At 39.1% G+C, this 18513-nt stretch overlaps 1 protein-coding gene across 4 annotated transcripts in view; it reads left to right on the forward strand.

The window, feature by feature from the left end:
* Nucleotides 1-18513, forward strand: part of NOL4 (nucleolar protein 4) — a 191499-nt gene that overhangs the window by 78792 nt on the left and 94194 nt on the right. Inside the window, exon 1 of one of the 4 annotated variants that reach the window (XM_042029088.1) lies at nucleotides 13045-13130. The exons of the other annotated variants lie outside the window; for them this stretch is intronic. The gene's annotated coding sequence lies outside the window, so the exon portion shown is untranslated. Of the gene's footprint in view, nucleotides 1-13044; nucleotides 13131-18513 lie in introns of those variants that run through there. 4 annotated transcript variants of the gene reach the window in all.

Genomic DNA, 18513 nt, shown 5'->3' on the forward strand with positions numbered 1-18513 from the left:
CCCGATTCTTTGTCACTGTACTTCCCCCTGCATGCAGTAAAGGATGGAGATTGTCCTTAGCCCTCGTTTTGTTGCTGATGCATTTATAGAATAATTTTAACTGTCTTTTATGGCAGTAGCCAGATTATATTCTAGTTGGGCTTTGGCCCTTCTAGTTTTCTCCTTCCTTGCCTCATGACATACTTGTAGTCCTCCTGAGTTGCCTGTCCCTTCTTCCAAAGGTCATAAACTCTCCTTTTTTCCCTAAGTTCCAGCCAAATATCTCTGTTCAGTCAGGCAGGTCTTCTTCCCCACCAGCTCATTTTTTGACATATGAGGACAGCCTGCTCCTGTGCCTTTAAGATTTCTCTCTTGAAGAATGTCCAGCCTTCCCCGACTCCTTTACCCTTCAGGACTGCATCCCAGGGATGATGTTAACCAGTCTCCTGAGCAGGCCAAAGTCTGCCCTCTGGAATTCAAGGTGTTCGTTCTGCTGGCACCTCTCCTTACCTTTCCAAGAACTAAAACGGTAATTTCAGGATTGTTGTGCCCAAAACAGCCTCCATCCATCCCAGCACCCACCAGTCCTTCTCTGTTCACAAACAAGAGGTCCAGCTCAGCATTTGCTCTAGCTGGCTCACTCACCAGCTCTGTCAGAGAGCTTTCTTCTACACTTTGTGGGAACCTCATAGACTGTCTCATCTCTGCTGTGCTGTATTTCCATCAGACATCGGGTAAGTTGAAGGCCCCCAGGAGCCTTCAAGAGATAACAAGAGATAGTGGTAGTGAGTTCTCCCTTACACCTTTAGAATATTTCATCTGCCTCTTCATCCTGTTTGGGTGGTCTATAACACAATCCCACCATCATATCGGCCTTACTGGCCTTGCCCCTTATTCTTTCCCACAAACACTCAGTTGTATCGTCACCCTCATTAAGCTCCAGTTGTTCCTGCTGCACAATGGCTTCCAGCTCCTCCTGTTTGTTGCCAACAAGTTTGACTAAATTATCAAGAAAAGCTTTTGTTTTGTTTTGTTTGTTTGTTTTTAGGTTTTTGGTTTTTTGTTTGTTTGTTTGTTTTCCATGTTTTAATTTCGGTTCTCCAGAAAATGTGGTTGATTTTTAGGAGAGCTGTAAGCAGAAATGCTCAATCAAGCAAGACCCAATGAAACACTTAAATGAAATGCAAAAATCCATTTTGCTTAACAATGCAGATTTGGGGATTTATTTATATATATGCGTATGTTTATGATTTCTCTAATGATTTTGAGAATCTTTGGCTTCTAATTTGGGGCACTTGATATCGTGAAAGTGAAACTTATGGAGCAGTAATTCAGGTTTCTGAAGTTCTTTTCACTTCATCTGTGAAATCAGAAACTTTGGCAACTTAAATTAGATGCTGTGTTCATATTAAATGCATTTATTAAATGCCAGAGATAGAGTGAACTGGACATGGATACTATGCTGAAAAAAGCCATCTATGGTGCTGGTTTTATTGACTGAATTGACATACTGTGTATTTCACTTAAGGCTAAAACATCTATAAATTAAGTAGCCTCAGGCCTGTGGCTTAGAGACAGGACCTGGGTTTGTGTGCTCCAAGCTGGGCAAAAGAAAGCCTTGGAAAGGGTTTCCCTCTGGTATAGAGTAATATACATATAAATATGTGCAGGGAAAAGATGACTTTTCTATATACCATAGATTCAGTGACTGAAAATAATGTCCCTGTGTGAAGCCTTTACTTGCCGTGACAGCCTAATGAGACACTGACAGTGGCTGTCTGCTTGTCCTGAGTGAATGTCCTGCATTATGTTGTTTGTGTTGTACTGCAGGATGCTGAAGTGAGGTTGTCTGACTGCTGTCCCCTCGGGAAGCTCAGGAAGAGATGTGCTGAATCTCCCAGGAGGCTATCCTCAGAAATAGTTTTCTACCTAAATAAATACCATCTCCTGGGGATCTTCTGGAATAGTAACCAATGCATGACTGCCAATATCTTTTCATACTGTGAAATTTTAAAGCCTTAACTTAACACATCTATAATATGAAGACACAGCTAGGATGCATCCTCTTTTTGCTATATTATCATTTACTGACGGAACAGTCTTGCCTTCCTACCTGTTTGTGCATGTAACTTCAGCTGTATACACTTCATGCTGTTTGGGACTAAGCTTTCTTAAGGACTTATGTTATTCTTATTTACCATACAAAAGCTGAGGTCATCTGTGATGTGTTCTCTGATACTTCTTAGATGTGCATGCTAAACAGGAGAGGGAAGTGTTTAAAGCATTTTGCAGTATTCCTGTATAGGATTTCTTAGCTGGAAATACATATCTGTGCATCCTGAAAGTCTGTAGCATAAGTCCAGTTCATCAGAGCCACTAATGTGAGCTTTAAGAACAGCTTGTATGTTCTTCTGCAGAAGAGTCTGATAGCTTTAAATGGAAGAGTAGCAGATTTAGACTTCCCAGTCTGCAGCTTGTAAATCTTTTATACATAAATTGATCTCATATTTGTACACTTAGGGAGAAATGTTAGCTAAAAATCTTTCCTGCTTCTTAAAACTCTGTTTAAACACTGCAAAAAATTTGCATACAGAATATGAATTCATTATCATGTTATGTTCTGTGTGCTTCCTCAAACTTAATTGCATTATCACACCTTGAAAATGGATGTTACAAAACAAATACTATCACAGAACGCTCTAGGCCTAGAGAAGACACGATGAAGAAAGGTCTATAATAGAAAGAGGTGTGAAATTAAGAGTCATTAAATAAACTCCTGGACATTTCAGTTTGGAGAAAAATATGCCTGAGGGAGTGGTATGACAGAGGTTTGTACAGTTGTAAGTGGTGTGTAGTGTCAAATATGGTATTATTCTATAGTGTTTCTCATACTGTAAAAATTGGGTCACAATAAAATGATCAGGCAGTGAGATCATAAAAATCATAAGATGTTTTGCACGCAGACAATCACTAAGGTGTGGTATTAGTGTCACAGAATGTTGCAGAAGCAAAAAAATCCGAAGCGAGCATAGTCCTGAAGCATAGATCAACTGATGGCTATTCAGTATATTTTTAAAAAACCTTCGTCAGAGAAGATGATAAAGCGTTGATTGCTGGAAGCTGCAAGGATGTAGTAGGAGAAGGATCATTGTATTTTACTATTCCTACAGTCTTTTGCCCAATATCTACTTAAAATTGGGATATTTGGCCAGATGAATCCTTGCTTGACCCACTGTGATTATTTGTGCTTGTTTTTGGATTTTTGCTCTTTGATTTTTGGTCTTCGTTGTACTAATTATCCTCATGAACTGACATGAAGACTGACTGTAACCTAAGTCTTTGTCTTACCTCTCCCTATTGCTTAATACAGTTTTTGCCATCAGTGAAGCGGAATTCTTTATGGAAAAGGATGATTGTTTTGTACTAAAATGCTCAATACAACTATCCTGAGGCTTTTTAGAGTCTGTTACTGCTGACAATTTGCTGCTCTTCTTTTTTTTAATGGAGACTATGTTGTTAGATGCACCAGTAGTTACACAGAGAAACAAATGTACCTCTGAAAAAATTATCCTTTTGGTGTGGTAGAAAAAAACAGCTAAACAGCAAAAATAGCATTGTGGAACTGACCAGTGTGCAAGTCCTGCTCTGGTCATGAGAGGGGGAGATGAAGATTCAGGGATTCAATGGGTTTGCATTTCTTTCCTAGTAATCTTTTCCCTGGTCAAGTCTCTTTATTTTTTTTGGTTTTGTTTCTTGTCTGGAGAATGGAAGTGATAATACTGCTTTAAATCCATGTATTTTCTATCTTGTCTTGCTTGATTCAGCAGTAAGCTTTTATGCCAGGGGTTTTATGGGTACGCACATGTATGGGTGCAATGCCTGCCATAATGGTGACCTGATACAAGCGGGAATGTGTAAGTGCTAATGCAGGCACATGTGCATGTATGTATGTTAAACAGAAATTCCAAAAAAAACCCCCAAACTAACCAACCGAAAGAAAAACTATTTGAGGACAAAGAAAAGGCAGGTCCTTGGCTCTTCACTGGTGCCTTTTTTCTCTCTCTTTATTTCCCCTCTTGTACTCTGCTGACACGCTCACTTTCTTTTCCTTAACCTTTCTCAGATGGCAAGAGCAATCTCTCTAAAACAAAAGCCTGTCTCTGTTTGATGATGCTCATTAAAAGAAAAAGTAAACTGTGAGGAGTCACTACCTGAACTGTGTGTGCCTGCCTCCTCCAAACAGGCACTCGAGTGCTTAGGTGTGCTCCTCAGGGGTTGCTCCATGCTGCAGCTGGAGCTGCTTGTGCCCACCCTCATCTCCCTCTTTGTACATAGAGTGACACACTCATACATGCGTTGGAGGCAGAGCTCAGTGGAGACGCAGGTGTTGCAGGCAGCCCTGCAAGATGTGCCTACTGGCAATGTCAAACCAGTGTACCAGCTCTACAAAAGCAAACTAGAAGCGCACATCCAGCCTTCTCATGAGGAACCAGTACCCCAGGGCACTGGCTCTAGAAAGTGATTCTCTGTGTATCCATGGCCTTTTAGTGATTTGGTGGCAGGAAATGTGAACGAAAATTAAAAAAAAACAAAATCAAAGGGACTTTGTCAGTGAAAATCTGTAAGTCTGAGATGCAGGGGGAAAATGTTGCCCTTCTCATTTTGGTGTAATAAAAGCCTTTATGTAATGTGAACGTTGGTGGGGAACAGTCTTCCCGAATCGTGTTTACTAGTGGGAGTTTCAGAAGCGATGCGTGGGTGGGAACTAACAATAAACCCCCCCACATCTCACTGCTGCACGGCATGGATGAGACCAGGCTGGTAGCAACAGTCATCCATGTTACCCTCATCTGTTTTGTGTTCCATAGGGGACATTAGGCTTGTTGGTGTTTCTGTTCTAGAAGATGCCCTACGGATGTGATATCCCTTTCCCCCTCCCATTCCTCCTCTACACTGAATACTCTTAGGTCAGTTTTATGGCACTGTCCCTTCTCTGTGCCTGTTAGATATTCCTTAACACTGATATCTATCTGTGAGCATTAGCTAGCAGATGGAGTAAGCTGAGGTTTTGGCCCAGGTAATTCTCTCATGTCTCAACTTCGTTTGTCTTTCTTATCTGCAGTGCATAAGTGGTTCACTTCAGGGTAGATGCCCTTGGAATATTTTCTTCATAGCATTCTTTGAGTCTAATGCCAGCTGTATTGAATCAGTCAACTGCCTTCTCTTCTGGTGAGAATGTAAGATAACAATTTAAATGAGCATTACATAATTCCCCTCTAGAAACTGGTTTAGCTGTTGCACCTACCCGGGCCAAAGAATTATTCTTTCTATACCTGCTGATGAAGCTTAACAGAGCTTTGGAACTAGGTGGAAAAATCAAGAGGAAGTAAAGTTTTCACATTCTTCCTCATTTCCTTTTGACATGCTACTGCTTCATCATCTCATCAAAGTCTTCCAGAGGTGCACCTCATAGCAAAGCAAAGAACCAATGCAGGTATTTGGATACAGATCAGCTGTGCTTAAAAGGTGTTACCTGGTGTTTGTGAAGCATCTGTTTTACAGCTTGCACTTTCTTTAGCCTCACCATATTCTCTTCCTCAGTTGTCATTCAGCAGCCATGGGGTAACATGAGTAAATTTCTTTCAAGTATACTGATGTATACTGAACCAGAATGAAAATGTGAATATTCAATTCTTTTCCCATATTGGGTGTTCCTTGAGTATGATGCTTTGTCAAGCCAAAGCTGGATGGCATATCCTTCTTGCCTCTTTATAGATATGCAGAGAAATAGAGCATAAACTGCTTCATTTTTGATTTTGGTATTTATGGTCTTATACCAAATATTTATCCTTAGATTTTTAAAGATAAGGAACTGGGATGCTTTCTTGTCACTTTTCTGGGCCACTAGCTTTTCGTATTCCCTCATCTTGATTTCTCTGTGTGTCTGTCATAAATGGCAGCTCCATGAGAAACATCATCAGCAAGTATGGTTTATGTGAACTTTGTTATTTACTGTGATCTTTGAGACAGAAATTACTTAAAATGTTTGCTCTGAATTCATAATTAATATAGTGACAGAACAAGGGGAAATGGCTTTCGATTGAAAAAGAGTACCTTTAGATTAGATATTAGGAAGAAATTCTTTCCTGTCAGGGTGGTGAGGCACTGGAACAGGTTGTCCAGAGATGTTGCTGATGCCCCATCCTTGGAAGTGTTCAAGGCCAGGTTGGAGGTGACTTTGACTTCAGATATCTGGACTCGTGGAAGGCATCCCTGCCCATGGCAGAGGGGCTGGAATTAGAGGATCTTTAAGATCCCTTCCAAGCCAAACTATTCTATGATTCTGTGTTTCTGTGAAAGCTGTTCAGGGAGCTTTAAATGGAGCTTGCTGCTTGGCACGGTTGGGAAAGGGGCATTTTTGGTCTTTCCAATCGTTTGTTTACAGAAACTTCAGTCATTTCACTATGTGTTGTTGCATCCATTTGCAACTTCTTTAATGTCAGTGTCTTTCTCCTCAACAGTAACTTAAATTGATATATATGGGAAACGAAGCTGTACATTTCTAAAAAGACCAAGTATTATATAATTGAAAACCAGACTTCCTGTTATATTGAAAACAGACCTAAACACATGCAAACACAGAAATGCACAGGGGGTCATCCATAGGACTGCAGTGACATGATTTGGAGTAATAAGAAGGAAATTTGATGCAGCTTCTAAAATTAATTTCATTTGAAACCATGAGCAGTACAAAAAGCATTTATCATACTGATAATATCCCATTATGTCATAAATATGATTAATGAAGCAGAAGTTACTTCAATAAAGCTAATCTAGATTAAGTTATCCTTTCTTAACTAAAGGTAGTATTTAAATTTCTTCAATGCTCCAACAACAAAAACTTAGACTTCCTGGATTTTTAAAATCAGCTGAAAAAGTCAGACTGCAGACTGTGTCATAGAGATGCTGCTTTCTGACTGAAATGATAATACTGAAATAATAAAACAGTAAATACCCTGGATGTTTTAATTTTTTTTTGTCTGAAACCAACTGCATGATACCTTGCCCATTTGGATAGCTTATGCATGAAGGCATGAGCCTGTAGAGCAAAATTCACAATAATAAACACAAATCAATTTGCTTCTTTAATAGTGTTAAAGGTAAATATTAGAATCAGAGAACAATAGAATATCTCAAGTTTAAAGAGACATATAAGGATCATGAAGTCCAACTCCCTGGACTGTCAGAACTCACAGAACTGTCTAAACATAAATCATATCACTAAGAGTGTCATCCAGGCACTCCTTGAACTCTGACAGGTTTCGTGCTACAACTCCAGAGTATACTTCAACACTGTATGTCAGCAAGAGCACTGAGCTTGCAAAACATACGTTTGTAAATGAGCTCTGTTATCTCTCAGCGTGAATAGGTTCTACATTTCAGAACATTTGCATTTGTCCAAATTTACATGGTGCTGAACGCAACCTTTTTGTGATAGTACCCAGATCGTACTTAATTTAAATATTTTAAGTACAGGTGCCTTGAGTTTCCTAACTGGGAATGTAGAATTTAATGCTCACACTTATATTTAGGTAGAGAAAAATTGATCTGACCTTCAAAGCATCTTTCATTGAAATGGAAGGTAGCAGATGTGAATCTTGCAATGTTGCAGCTGGTATCCAGGGAGCTGTAGATGAAAAAAATCAGAGGCCTTCACTGGTCACATTGGTACAAAACTGTCCTGAAGAACAGGGCTTCTCTGCAGGAGCACAGTAACACAATGTCCTGTGGAGTGATGAAGCATCAGGAGCTCAAACCAGTTAGGAATCAAAAGTGTTACTGTGTGAAAGATTTGCTGAGCTTGTGGCTAGTGTAGGGTACACCTGTGTGTGTGTGGTTCAGAAAAGGGTCAGGGTTTGCAAGCTTGAGCACTGGAACAGCTGGACATCAGGAGGAATTTCTTCATGGAATGGGTTTTTAAACATTGGAATGGACTGTCCAGAGAGGTGGTGGCATCTCTGTCGCTGGAGGTGCTCAAGAAATGAGTGGATGTGACACTTAGTGCCATGGTCTAGTTAACAAGGTGTTGATTGGTCAAAGGTTGGACTCAATGATTCAGAGTTCTTTTTCAAACTAATTGATTCCAGGATTCTGTGAAAATGGAGCTGGATGGCAGGAGGATGAGTCAGGGAAACATGCTCCCTCTCTTCTCCATCATGCCTGTGGCTGTTGGCTCGTGTCAGGGTTGGGAGAGTATATCTGTTATTTTCCTCTTGCAGAAGACTGTTAAGGGCTTATTTCTGGAAATATTATGTATTTCTAAGTAATTGTTATTTTCTTATATCCTCTTTTTGAATAAGAATGTCCATCAGACAGAAGTATGGTGTAATCTTTTATTGTTGGTCTCACTCACCAAAGACTGTACTGCCACAAAGTGGTCAATGTAACTCACAGAATCCCAGAATATGTGAATTTAGAAGGCATCTCTGGAGATTTCTGAGTCCAATCCCACTGCCTGTTTAAAAAAGTTACAAAATTCAGTTTTTAGAAGCTGTAGAAGCAACAGACATTTGAAAGAGCACTTTTATCTTTCTAGGTCTCTCCACCACTCCCAATCTGATAAACTAATCTTACAGTCTAGAGAAAAGAACATCTTCCTGAGACATCTGACCTCATCTTGCATTTATGATCTCAGTGTAGAAATAATTCAGTTTAATGTTGTTCAGTGTTGTCCATGTCTCACAATGGGGTAGCTTTATCCCTTCAGCGAGTACTTCTACATTTTTACACTATATTCATAAAATGCAAAGCATTTGCTTAAAAGGATAAAATTGTATTAGAATTTTACAAGTACAGACTGTTTTAGTTTTTCTGTATAAATTCCTTTGTCTATTAGAATGAAATCACAGCACTTTTTATCATTTTGAATATTAAAAAATCCTATCCTCTGAAAAGTGTCATTACTTACAAAATAATTTGATTCAAAATTCATGAACACTGATTTTGCTGATACCTACTCCTATTTGTAAACCTTGAGGAAAGTCAGTGAACTGAGAGAAACTACAGGGATGGAAACAAAATGTGAGAGGTCCTGATTGCTTAAATGACCCAGTGGTAAAATTACAGGTGGGAAATGCTTAATTGTTTGACACATTTAAAAAAAACTCATAAACCAGATTGTGTTTAAGAACAATTTTGTTACAGTCTTGAAGCAAAATAGCAAAACTGTCTTTTTCATTTTCAGATTAAGGTGTATGCAGGTGATCATCTCTGTGCCATTAGTTCTGTGCTCAGAATATGAAGTCTGAGTGTTTGCTGTCAGAAGGTGGTGGTACAGCTTGCACTGGTGTAGGCTGCTGCTTGATGTATCACTGCACAAGGACTGAAGGTCACTCTGTTCTGTGTAACAAATTCATCTGACAAAAGCAGGATCTCAGTTTCCAAGATATATTTAAAAAGAGAAAGGAAAGGGTAGGGAATTAGGGGATTTAAAGCCCCAAATCACAGGTTTGATCCTGTAAAGTACTGGGCACTGTTGCTCTATTTCAGCAAGACTTACATGTGCTTAAACCTTTTGTTCAGGGCTCAGCATTTAGCACTGTTTAATCTCAAATGAATCGTTCTTAAAAAAAAGAGTGATATTTCCTTTCATCCACAGGTTTCAAAGGACTCTGTGAACAGCTATGTATAGAAATTATATAATAAAAATGAGAATTCAATTATGATTTCACAGTTAAGCAGCATAGTCAAGAAAAAGACAGGAAATCAAGACAAAAACCTTCACTTTCTCATGTCCACCTTTCATGTTGAACCTATATATAGTTTTATTTTCCTGTCTTTTTTCGTGTTTATTTTCAATGTGAAATCCTCAGACTCCTCATTTGAGGCCAAAGCTGTGAACTCATGCAGAAACGTAGGACAGGATGTGTCTTCTGAGCTCCCACATCTTGTCTTTAAACTGTAGGTGTCCTGTTGAGAGGAGAAGGGGCTGTTGTGTATTCACCTCTCATCCTCTTCCAAGCAAGAGGGTAAACAGAGAGCAAAACTCGGACTCCAATTTTGATAAACGTAGATTCTACCTTTGAAAAAGCTAGGAGAGACCTATGAGAGGAGTTGGGGGCATTTTCTGCTGAGGACCTAGACATGGTTATTCTACTCAAGTCTTAGAAGCGTGCTGCTTTCATCCTGGTATGTTACACTTAAATGTTGTTTCTTAGTTAGAGTAGACTACTTAAACATATGTCCTCAGCTTTCATTTTATCTTATCCCCTGTTCTGGCATGCTCTACCTGGGTTCACCAAAACAGTTGCTTTTTCCTGGATATACCCAGGGATATATGGATGCAATAGGAATACCTGTGAGCTCTTGGATGTTCCAGGAGATCTCCAAACGTCACTCATTTAAATTGCTTTTGTTACTTCACATGTGTGTAAGAGGGTGTATTCCTGCTGAGAGAATGATTTGGGTATTCATCTGAAATAAAACACAAGATGTTTTTGCTAGAAACAAAAAGAATATGGTCAAGAATAATTTGGAACCCAATTTAGTAACCGGGTGCTACTCATTTAGGGTGCCAACAGGGGAATCCATTCCCTATCCAACAACTAAAGGAACATACTTACGTTTTGTATCTGGCTGAAAGACTGGATTTCCAGAAACAGGATGCAGCATTACTGAATGGAAGATCTGCACATGAGCACTGAGAAATGAGTGTTTGCATTCTAGGGCAATATTTACTGATTTCTACAGTCATAGCTTGTGAAACAAAAAAGAAACAGAACCTTACTTTCATTAACCATAATAGTAGTTTAGCTATTTTCACAGCATTAATCTTGCTGTTAACTGTTCTTTTCACATTGTGTGGAGACAGCATGTGACAGGAAAAATCTGTAACATCATTCAACATCTGATTATATGCCCTTTTTCCTCAAAACCAATTTGCATACCTACAAATATCAGTGTTTCCCACTGGAATTGAAGGTGTAAAATATTGTCTTTCAAGCCAAAAGTTATTTAGGCAAAGATTTTGCAGTATTTGGGAATTCTGGCTGGATGATTTCAAAAGCAAAACCATATGTCGCTTACATGATTTGGCATTTCTCCAGTTGGATAGAACTTGAGTGGAAAAGTGGAAAAAAAAAGTAAATCCTAACACTAATTAGATGATAATAAATACAGGTGCTATACTGTGTGGTGTAATTCATCTTCATAGCAAGCTGTGGGATGAGTCAGAGCCAGCAGATTCTGAGGGATACTGTTTTGTATATATATATATATTCCCGACATGCTAAAATCCAAATTAAGGTAAAACTTTAAAGGGTTGTGTAACACTGAGATACTTTTCAAGATTATGGAGGTGTAATATTGCCTAGCCATGGGAATTGTAGGGGCTTTTTTTGGTTGGGTTTTGTCAGAGGGCTTCTCACTGCAAATACAATTAGTGTAGTACCAGGATAAAACCAGTGATTTGATGATCATTTGGAGATCCTGGCCCAGGCTTCCACATGCCCCCATCCTCCCAGACCTCCTAAAAATTTTCTTACACATTCCGGTCATCAGGGTTCCTCCCCAACATGGCACCTTCCCTCTCCAGCCAAATTCTTGGCCTTATGTGGTTTGCCAAGGCTAAGTTAGTTGGGACTAACCTGCCAACTGTCCTGTATAACTTGCGTTAGAGGGAAAGCTGTTGTACATCTTCCCACTGTTTCATCCACCCCCACCTTCCCTGCCTACAGGAGTTCTGGCTAAATGCAACCCCTGGGCTCCTTCTCTTTCTTGTGTCAGAGACCTTCATGGAGGTTCTGTTCTTTTAAAATTTCCAGAGAGAGAAGTGGACTCAGATGGTGTGGATTTGGCTCATCTACAGCTCTTTTGTACTTGGATGGGTTAAGCCTTTACATGTACTGAGGGGACTGGCATTGCCTGATGAGGGGGTGTTGAGTGTGTGGCTGCACATGTTAGATGCTCAAAAGTGAAGGCACAAAGGAGACAGGAATCTGTCCTGGGCAAATGAATGTTTTGCAAATATGATTAGAAACTGAAAATTCTCGGTTGCTGTGTCTTTAAGGTAAAAGCTCACTGAGACATGCTTGTTTCTGAAATAACAGGAGAAGACACAGTCATGCTCCAGCCTCCAGGAATTTACCACAATAATGCATTGTGTGGTTTTGCAAGAGAAATTAAAACACAAACTCTCTGCATGAAAATTTGATTGAGCAATTAAAAACGTGTAAATAATTGAAAGGCAGGAACTAAAAAAGCTTTCTATTATTCTCATTGAGAAAAAAATCTTTAAAGCGTAGGATTCAGACATTATTCTGGGGCAGAAAATAGCTGATATTTACAGTATAGATTACTCAATTTTCGTTTGCCTGATGAACAGGGCTCCCAAAGCTTACTGTGGCTGTTGTGTCGTTTGTATGAGACACGTGGCTGCTGTGCCTTGCTTTTCTCGGTGCCCCCTCCCCCATCGGCAGAACCCTTTAAGCTCCAAACACAGATGTTACACTGAGCTCTTTGTGTGCATGTGTGTGTATAAGCATGTGTGTGTATGAGCATAAAAGCGCGCCTAATATGCTGGAAAACCGAAGCTGAAGCACAGGACTCGGCTTGTGACTGTATTACAGTGAGATATTAGTGTGGACCAAGTGTAGGACTAATGTGTATGAAAGAGTAGTGGTTTAAAAGCAGCCACACTTAAATCAGCAATTTAATGTAAGGAGGGATGGCAGTTTCATTAAATAATGCTATGATCTCTCAACCATATTCTTAACTAGTAATCTCCCCACAGCAAAATACATAGCTAATCAACCTCCTAGCCTGTCAGTAAACTTACAGGGGAATTAAATCCTGGAGGAAGAAGCCCGTAGCCCCGGAGGAAGGCTGAGTGCATGTTTCACTGTCGTCTTTTCAGCTCATCTCAGTGGTCCCACTGCTAGAATGTGCTCTGTTGTCATGGCAACCCCATCTCCTACTTCCTACAGGAAAGATTAGCTTGTACTGTGCACTGGAGAGAATTTAGGGGAAGTCAAGCTAATCCCTGGGTGCACTGCAAGAGAAAGGTTGGACCTCGCCTGAGGGATGCTGTATCTGCAATGATAGAATTGGCCTGCCACAGACACTGGTATTTAAGTTGAAGAGCAGAATTCACAGTAAGTGTCAGATCCTCCAGAGAGGAATATTGAATGAGGTTTTCTAAGTCTTGGTGAAGACTGTCCCATGCCAGCAGTGGAATGACAGCAGGAGGCTGTGTGTGGAATACCAATGTGTTTCACCCATTCAGGTGGTATTTCAAATATAGATTCAAAGCCTCAGTTCCCTGCAAACTAGGTGATAAAATTTTAAAACATCATTGTGAGATGCGCACATAGAAACCTGAAGCATGTCTCATTTGGTGCATCAAGCTGAACAAGTGATGATGGGCATGCCTTACAAATTGTGTATGCACTGTGCAGTGTGCTTAAGAATTCCTGAGTGCTGAAAAATAAGCAGGAAAGTGTGAGGAAACTGGTCTGTGTGTGCTGCAAACTCAACTGCAAAAGTGCTGAACTATCAAATTAAGTATAAAAATTTACAACTCCTGATTCAGTCTTGTTTTTTCTTCATATAAAAACCCAGACAGTGAAAACATGAGCTTTTTAAAGGTATAGTCATAATATGAGCTTTTCTTTGAGGAAAACTCATTTTAATGTAGCTGAATTAAGGTGGTGTATGACATGATGCAGCATGTAAAATTTGTGTTTGTTTTCTTGCTGGTAGAATTAAACAGAGGATATTCTAGCTTTTCCATTTCTGGTTATTTTAATGTTCTGCCTTTCTTTGATATGATCCTGCATTTCACTGTAATAGATGATCAAGATTCCCAGCTTTAAATTAGACTGTTTGCAGTAAGATTTTAACTGTCTGCTTTTTATTACTGTCAGCTTTTCCTAAACTAATTTTTCCACCAGAGTTTATATGTTCAGCCTGTGTATTCTTGCATTTTTAGTATGCATGCCTTTTCTGTTTTTAATCAAAAAAACCCCTTATAATTATTTAATGGTTATTTTCTATATATCAGTATCCTCTTAGATCTAATGTGCATATGTGTTTTACATGTACAAAATGCATGCATGCTTGTGTGTTTTTGCAATACATACATGCATATACATATGCAGACAAGTGGAGTCCTTGTTTTAATCAGGCCCATGAGTGATTCATGATAATACAACACCGAGGAAGTTAAAGATCTGTTTTCACCTTGCAGGATAGGTATTTTCTTCCTACCTAAAAAGCTTATTGCTGAAAAATCCTAGTAAACACACACTCAGTCTGCTTAAAGAAACAGCATATGTTATATTTCTCTGTGTGTCTATAGAGCTAAAAGCAGAATCGTCTTGACTGAAATGATAAAAGAGCACTGTGTTGCCTTTCCAGAGACTTGGGTTCATGGCATGGGTAGTTAAGAACAGTGATGTTTTTTTTCTCCTCCCTCCCAGGACAGCTCAGGAAGAGTCATAAGCTCCAGACTGGTTAGTGTAAGAACAGTCTTCTCTTCAAACTTCTTTTTTTGGGCTAGTTTACCAAATAGTCAGAACACTGATAATCAAAGAAACTGTCTGTCTTCTTTGCAGTTTAAAAACTCAGTAGCCAGTGTACATCTATTATGGAGGACCATAGAAATAAACACAAAGAGTATGGAAGCTTTAAGCCATTATTTAGGCTGACCCTTGAATCTGTGGTGGACATATGGGTGATAGAGATTCCACAGAAATGCCAAGCAACGTGGGGATCAGGGTATGAGCAAATTCATCAAATAAATGCTTAATTAGAAAGAGCACTATGAAATTATTTCTTGATATCTGTCAAATTAAATTAGTGATTAAAAAGTCCCTTCTGTGATAAAAAACACACTGGGAAAGATTTGCCAGAGGTTTCACTGTATATTTTCACCACCTCTGTGAGGATATGTTTTTGGCTGTTTATAGCATTTAAAATAACTGAGATTGTTAAATGCACAGATTTTCTACCTCGTGTGTCATTTTATTAAATTAATTAACCAAAAAGTTGGATATTTTTAATCTCAAGGCCATGATTTGTTTCCATTTATTTTTCTCCAGCATTTAACTTGTGCTAAATGGAATAATGTCCTCTGGCTAAACATTATCTAAGCTTATTTTGTCTTCTACAAAGTGTGTGATTTTAGGAAACTGGTCCAAGTTTTATTGGGAGTTTTCACAAAGGGACTTGAATTTCTTTTGTGCATTTCTAGACAGTGGAGGTGCAGTGGGATTCAAAGCATGCATCCAAACCCATAGCCTGTGTTCTCATTCTCTTCCAGGGAAAGGGTGTGAATGCTCCTTGTAGCAGTGGGATTGTTTTACACATGGGCAGGTACAGTTGGTAGAGACTGCTCACACTCAGGAGTCCAGGCCACCAAACTTGAGGAAATTCCTGTATAAACTCTGTTTCAGTTAAATTGAAATTCCTTGAGTTACTGGAAACAAAAAAGCAGAGTTGACTCTGCTTGCTGTATACACAAAAGCCAAAGTTTCTAAACTCTAAAAAACCCCAGAACTTGCATGTTATACCAGGGCTTCTCTTTGGTGCGCTCTTGTTCTGTGAGTTATTGGCTTCCGTACAGCAGTGGGTGAGTCTTCTGCCCAAGCTTTTCCCTTCATTCCTTTTTTGCCCAGCATTCCTGCTCCCAGCAGGTATTACACTCTTCCTGAACTGCCTTCTCCCTGTTCCACTGTGTCCCAGTGCTCAGGCTGTCTGCTGACTAGATGTTGAACTTGGTAACATAATGCTCTCTGATGAGTCTTTTCCATGCATAAAAGTAAGTAGGATAATTTAATGTATATTCTGATTCACCAGAAAAAGGTTTTGAATTATGGCACCAAACAGAAAAATATTGTCAGTAGTGTGTCACTCTATTTCCTTGAAACATTTCTCACTATTGCAAAAATAGCCCCCAAAACTTGTACAGCACAGCTTCTGCCTACAGCCTCCATTTGGAATTCATGACTAACAATTTGTCTCTCTTTCACTGAGATTCTCTTTCAGGGAAAAATAGGTAAGATGTTCAGCACTTCCTGGGTGGTACACTGCACCTCACAGAACCTGTCTATCTTTTAACATCCACAAGTACAAAGTCACAAACTTTATTCTGTCCCAGAAGGGATCTTGCTGTTGATATTCTCATTAAATCAGTAACAGAAATCACTTTATACTGTATATAGACTTCACATGCACTGTGTGTGTGTCTCTCCATATCAGAGATTTATCCTACACATTTTAATAAGAAAACAGTAGTAGTGATCATATTTTTTCTTGGTTGCAAGGCATCTTATTTCCTGAGGCATCTCTGCCTCTTTATTTCCTTTAAAATGTACATATATATATATATATATAATGTTTCCAAAGACACTGTAAATGGTCAATTTGATGGTAGCAGAAGTGGACCTCAATGAAAGAAGTGTCCCTTCAATTGAAATGGGAATTTTAGATCTATTGGGTTTTTTATGTCTTTAAACATGAACTCAAATATTTCGATCAGTTTTTTATTTCAAACAAATCTGAAAGGCTTTAAAATACCTTTTGAGTTTAAAGTTTGTCCTAATTTGAAACAGTAATAGCCATCCGCATGGGAATATTTGATTATTTTAAACCTCCTTTGTCTTCCTTTCCCCCTCAAAAATAAAATTCTGAAGCCACAAATTGTATGTAAATTGCCTTAATTTAATCGACTAAATTGCTTCCCAGGCTGCACACGTTGGCTTCTGTTGACTCTAGTGAGATTAGGATCATATGCATCCAAAGGTAGATCTTAGCCCAGTGTGTGATGTTCTTCTGGCCAGCTTTCTAGCAGTCAATTAAAAAGTGCTTTCTCAGTGCTGTGCTGCTGGCTTTGTGGCTTGCTGCATAGTAAGTCCTTAATATTAGCTGAAGAGCTAAGCAAAACACCAATGTTAATTTTTAACAGGGCCAAACACAAAGGGAGAGAAACCAAGAATTCCTGGGCAAGCTCTCTTTTCGAACAGTAATTGAGATACTACATGCAGTTTATCTGGCAGCCCTAATACTGAAAGGAGTGCAATTGTTTGTGCTGCAGCTCCATTATTCTCATTTTTTTGCTGTCATTCATAGTAATCTGAGTATTTTAGGTCTTCTCCAGAGGTTGTTTGTGAGGTCATGATAGCTATAAGGAAGATGAGAGAAATACATGCATCCTCTAGGGCAATGCTACATTTTTTGGGTTTTGTTTAGATTCCAAATATCCAAATATCAAAATATCAATACGAATAATACCAAAATTGCAACTGCAGTAGAAAGTTATACAATAGGAATACAGGGTTTCTGTTGTTCTGTTGTCAGAAGAGTCCACTGGAAGTTTTACAAGGGATAGGAAGATGAATATGAGCTCAGGATACGAGTGACTGATCTTTTCACATGTAGCGTATTTTATTTCATCGTTGCAAATTCATTTTTCACAATAGATTATTGTGTGGAATGCTTTAATGGTCTCTCTGTAGGTGAATAATCAGTAACTTTGAATTTGGCATTTCTCTAGTTGTTGTGATTGAAATTGTTTTCTGAACCACACTGAGGAGCAGACAAGTGCTGTATGTGTGGGTTGATGGCAACAACTGATTGCACCTGTGATTTGTGAATGCCTTCAGTCAGCAGCAAACTAAATGGGATCTGATCAAAACTATCATTTGGATATTCAAGTCTAAGACCAAGAGTGCTGTGATATTCACTAATGTCCTTCCATTCTGCTCTTTACTGCTACATAAACTACTGAAGATTGTTTTTAATGGCTTCTATTGTGGTTACCACATGATGCATTAACAGCGTCAGTCCTTTTTACTGTCTACGAATGCGCTGTCAGCAGACGCTCATGTCTGATACAAAAGCTCAGACTCTGATCCCTGTGTTTTATCTTAAATTCCTGCATCACCAGCTGTGGTGTTGAGTTTTGCAGGGACTCCTAGCGTAGGAATCTCCAGAAATTGCAGATTGCAGTGCTGAAGTTAAAAATAAATGTTTTTTTGAGAAAACAGGCCACTTGAGAATCGGCTGATGACATCTATGTAAAAGGGGCTTCATCTCAGTGATTTCCAGTGCTTGTCACCACATTATTCAACTGGTTTTGGCATTTTTTGAAAATATTTCAAATTAGAACTGTCCCAGGTGTTCTTCAACAGAAGATAATGTGAAATTAAAGCAGTTCTGAGAAAATTTTCATCTTCAAAGGCTTCTTGAGTGAGCCTAAAAGGTTTCAGACCAGCATTTCAAAAGCTTCCAAGAGCATTTTTCCTAGGGTGAAATTGACCGACAGGACCAGGAACTAGAAAATCTCCATTTATCTGTTCACATAAAGGAGAATGCCAAGAATATCTCTCAGGTATTGCAGACTTTTCTAAAGAAGATGATAGCCTTAGACCACCATCTAAATACTCCTGTACTGGAGCCACTGTATTTGACATGGGGTAATAAAGAAAGGGTTTTTCTTTTAGAAAGACTGTGCTTTGAGTCCTCCAAAATGTTTTT

Source organism: Corvus kubaryi, unplaced genomic scaffold (genome assembly GCF_017639235.1).
Source record: "Corvus kubaryi isolate FWS band 111438036 unplaced genomic scaffold, C.kubaryi_AGA036_p1.0 37312, whole genome shotgun sequence".
Taxonomy (NCBI): Eukaryota; Metazoa; Chordata; class Aves; order Passeriformes; family Corvidae; genus Corvus; species Corvus kubaryi.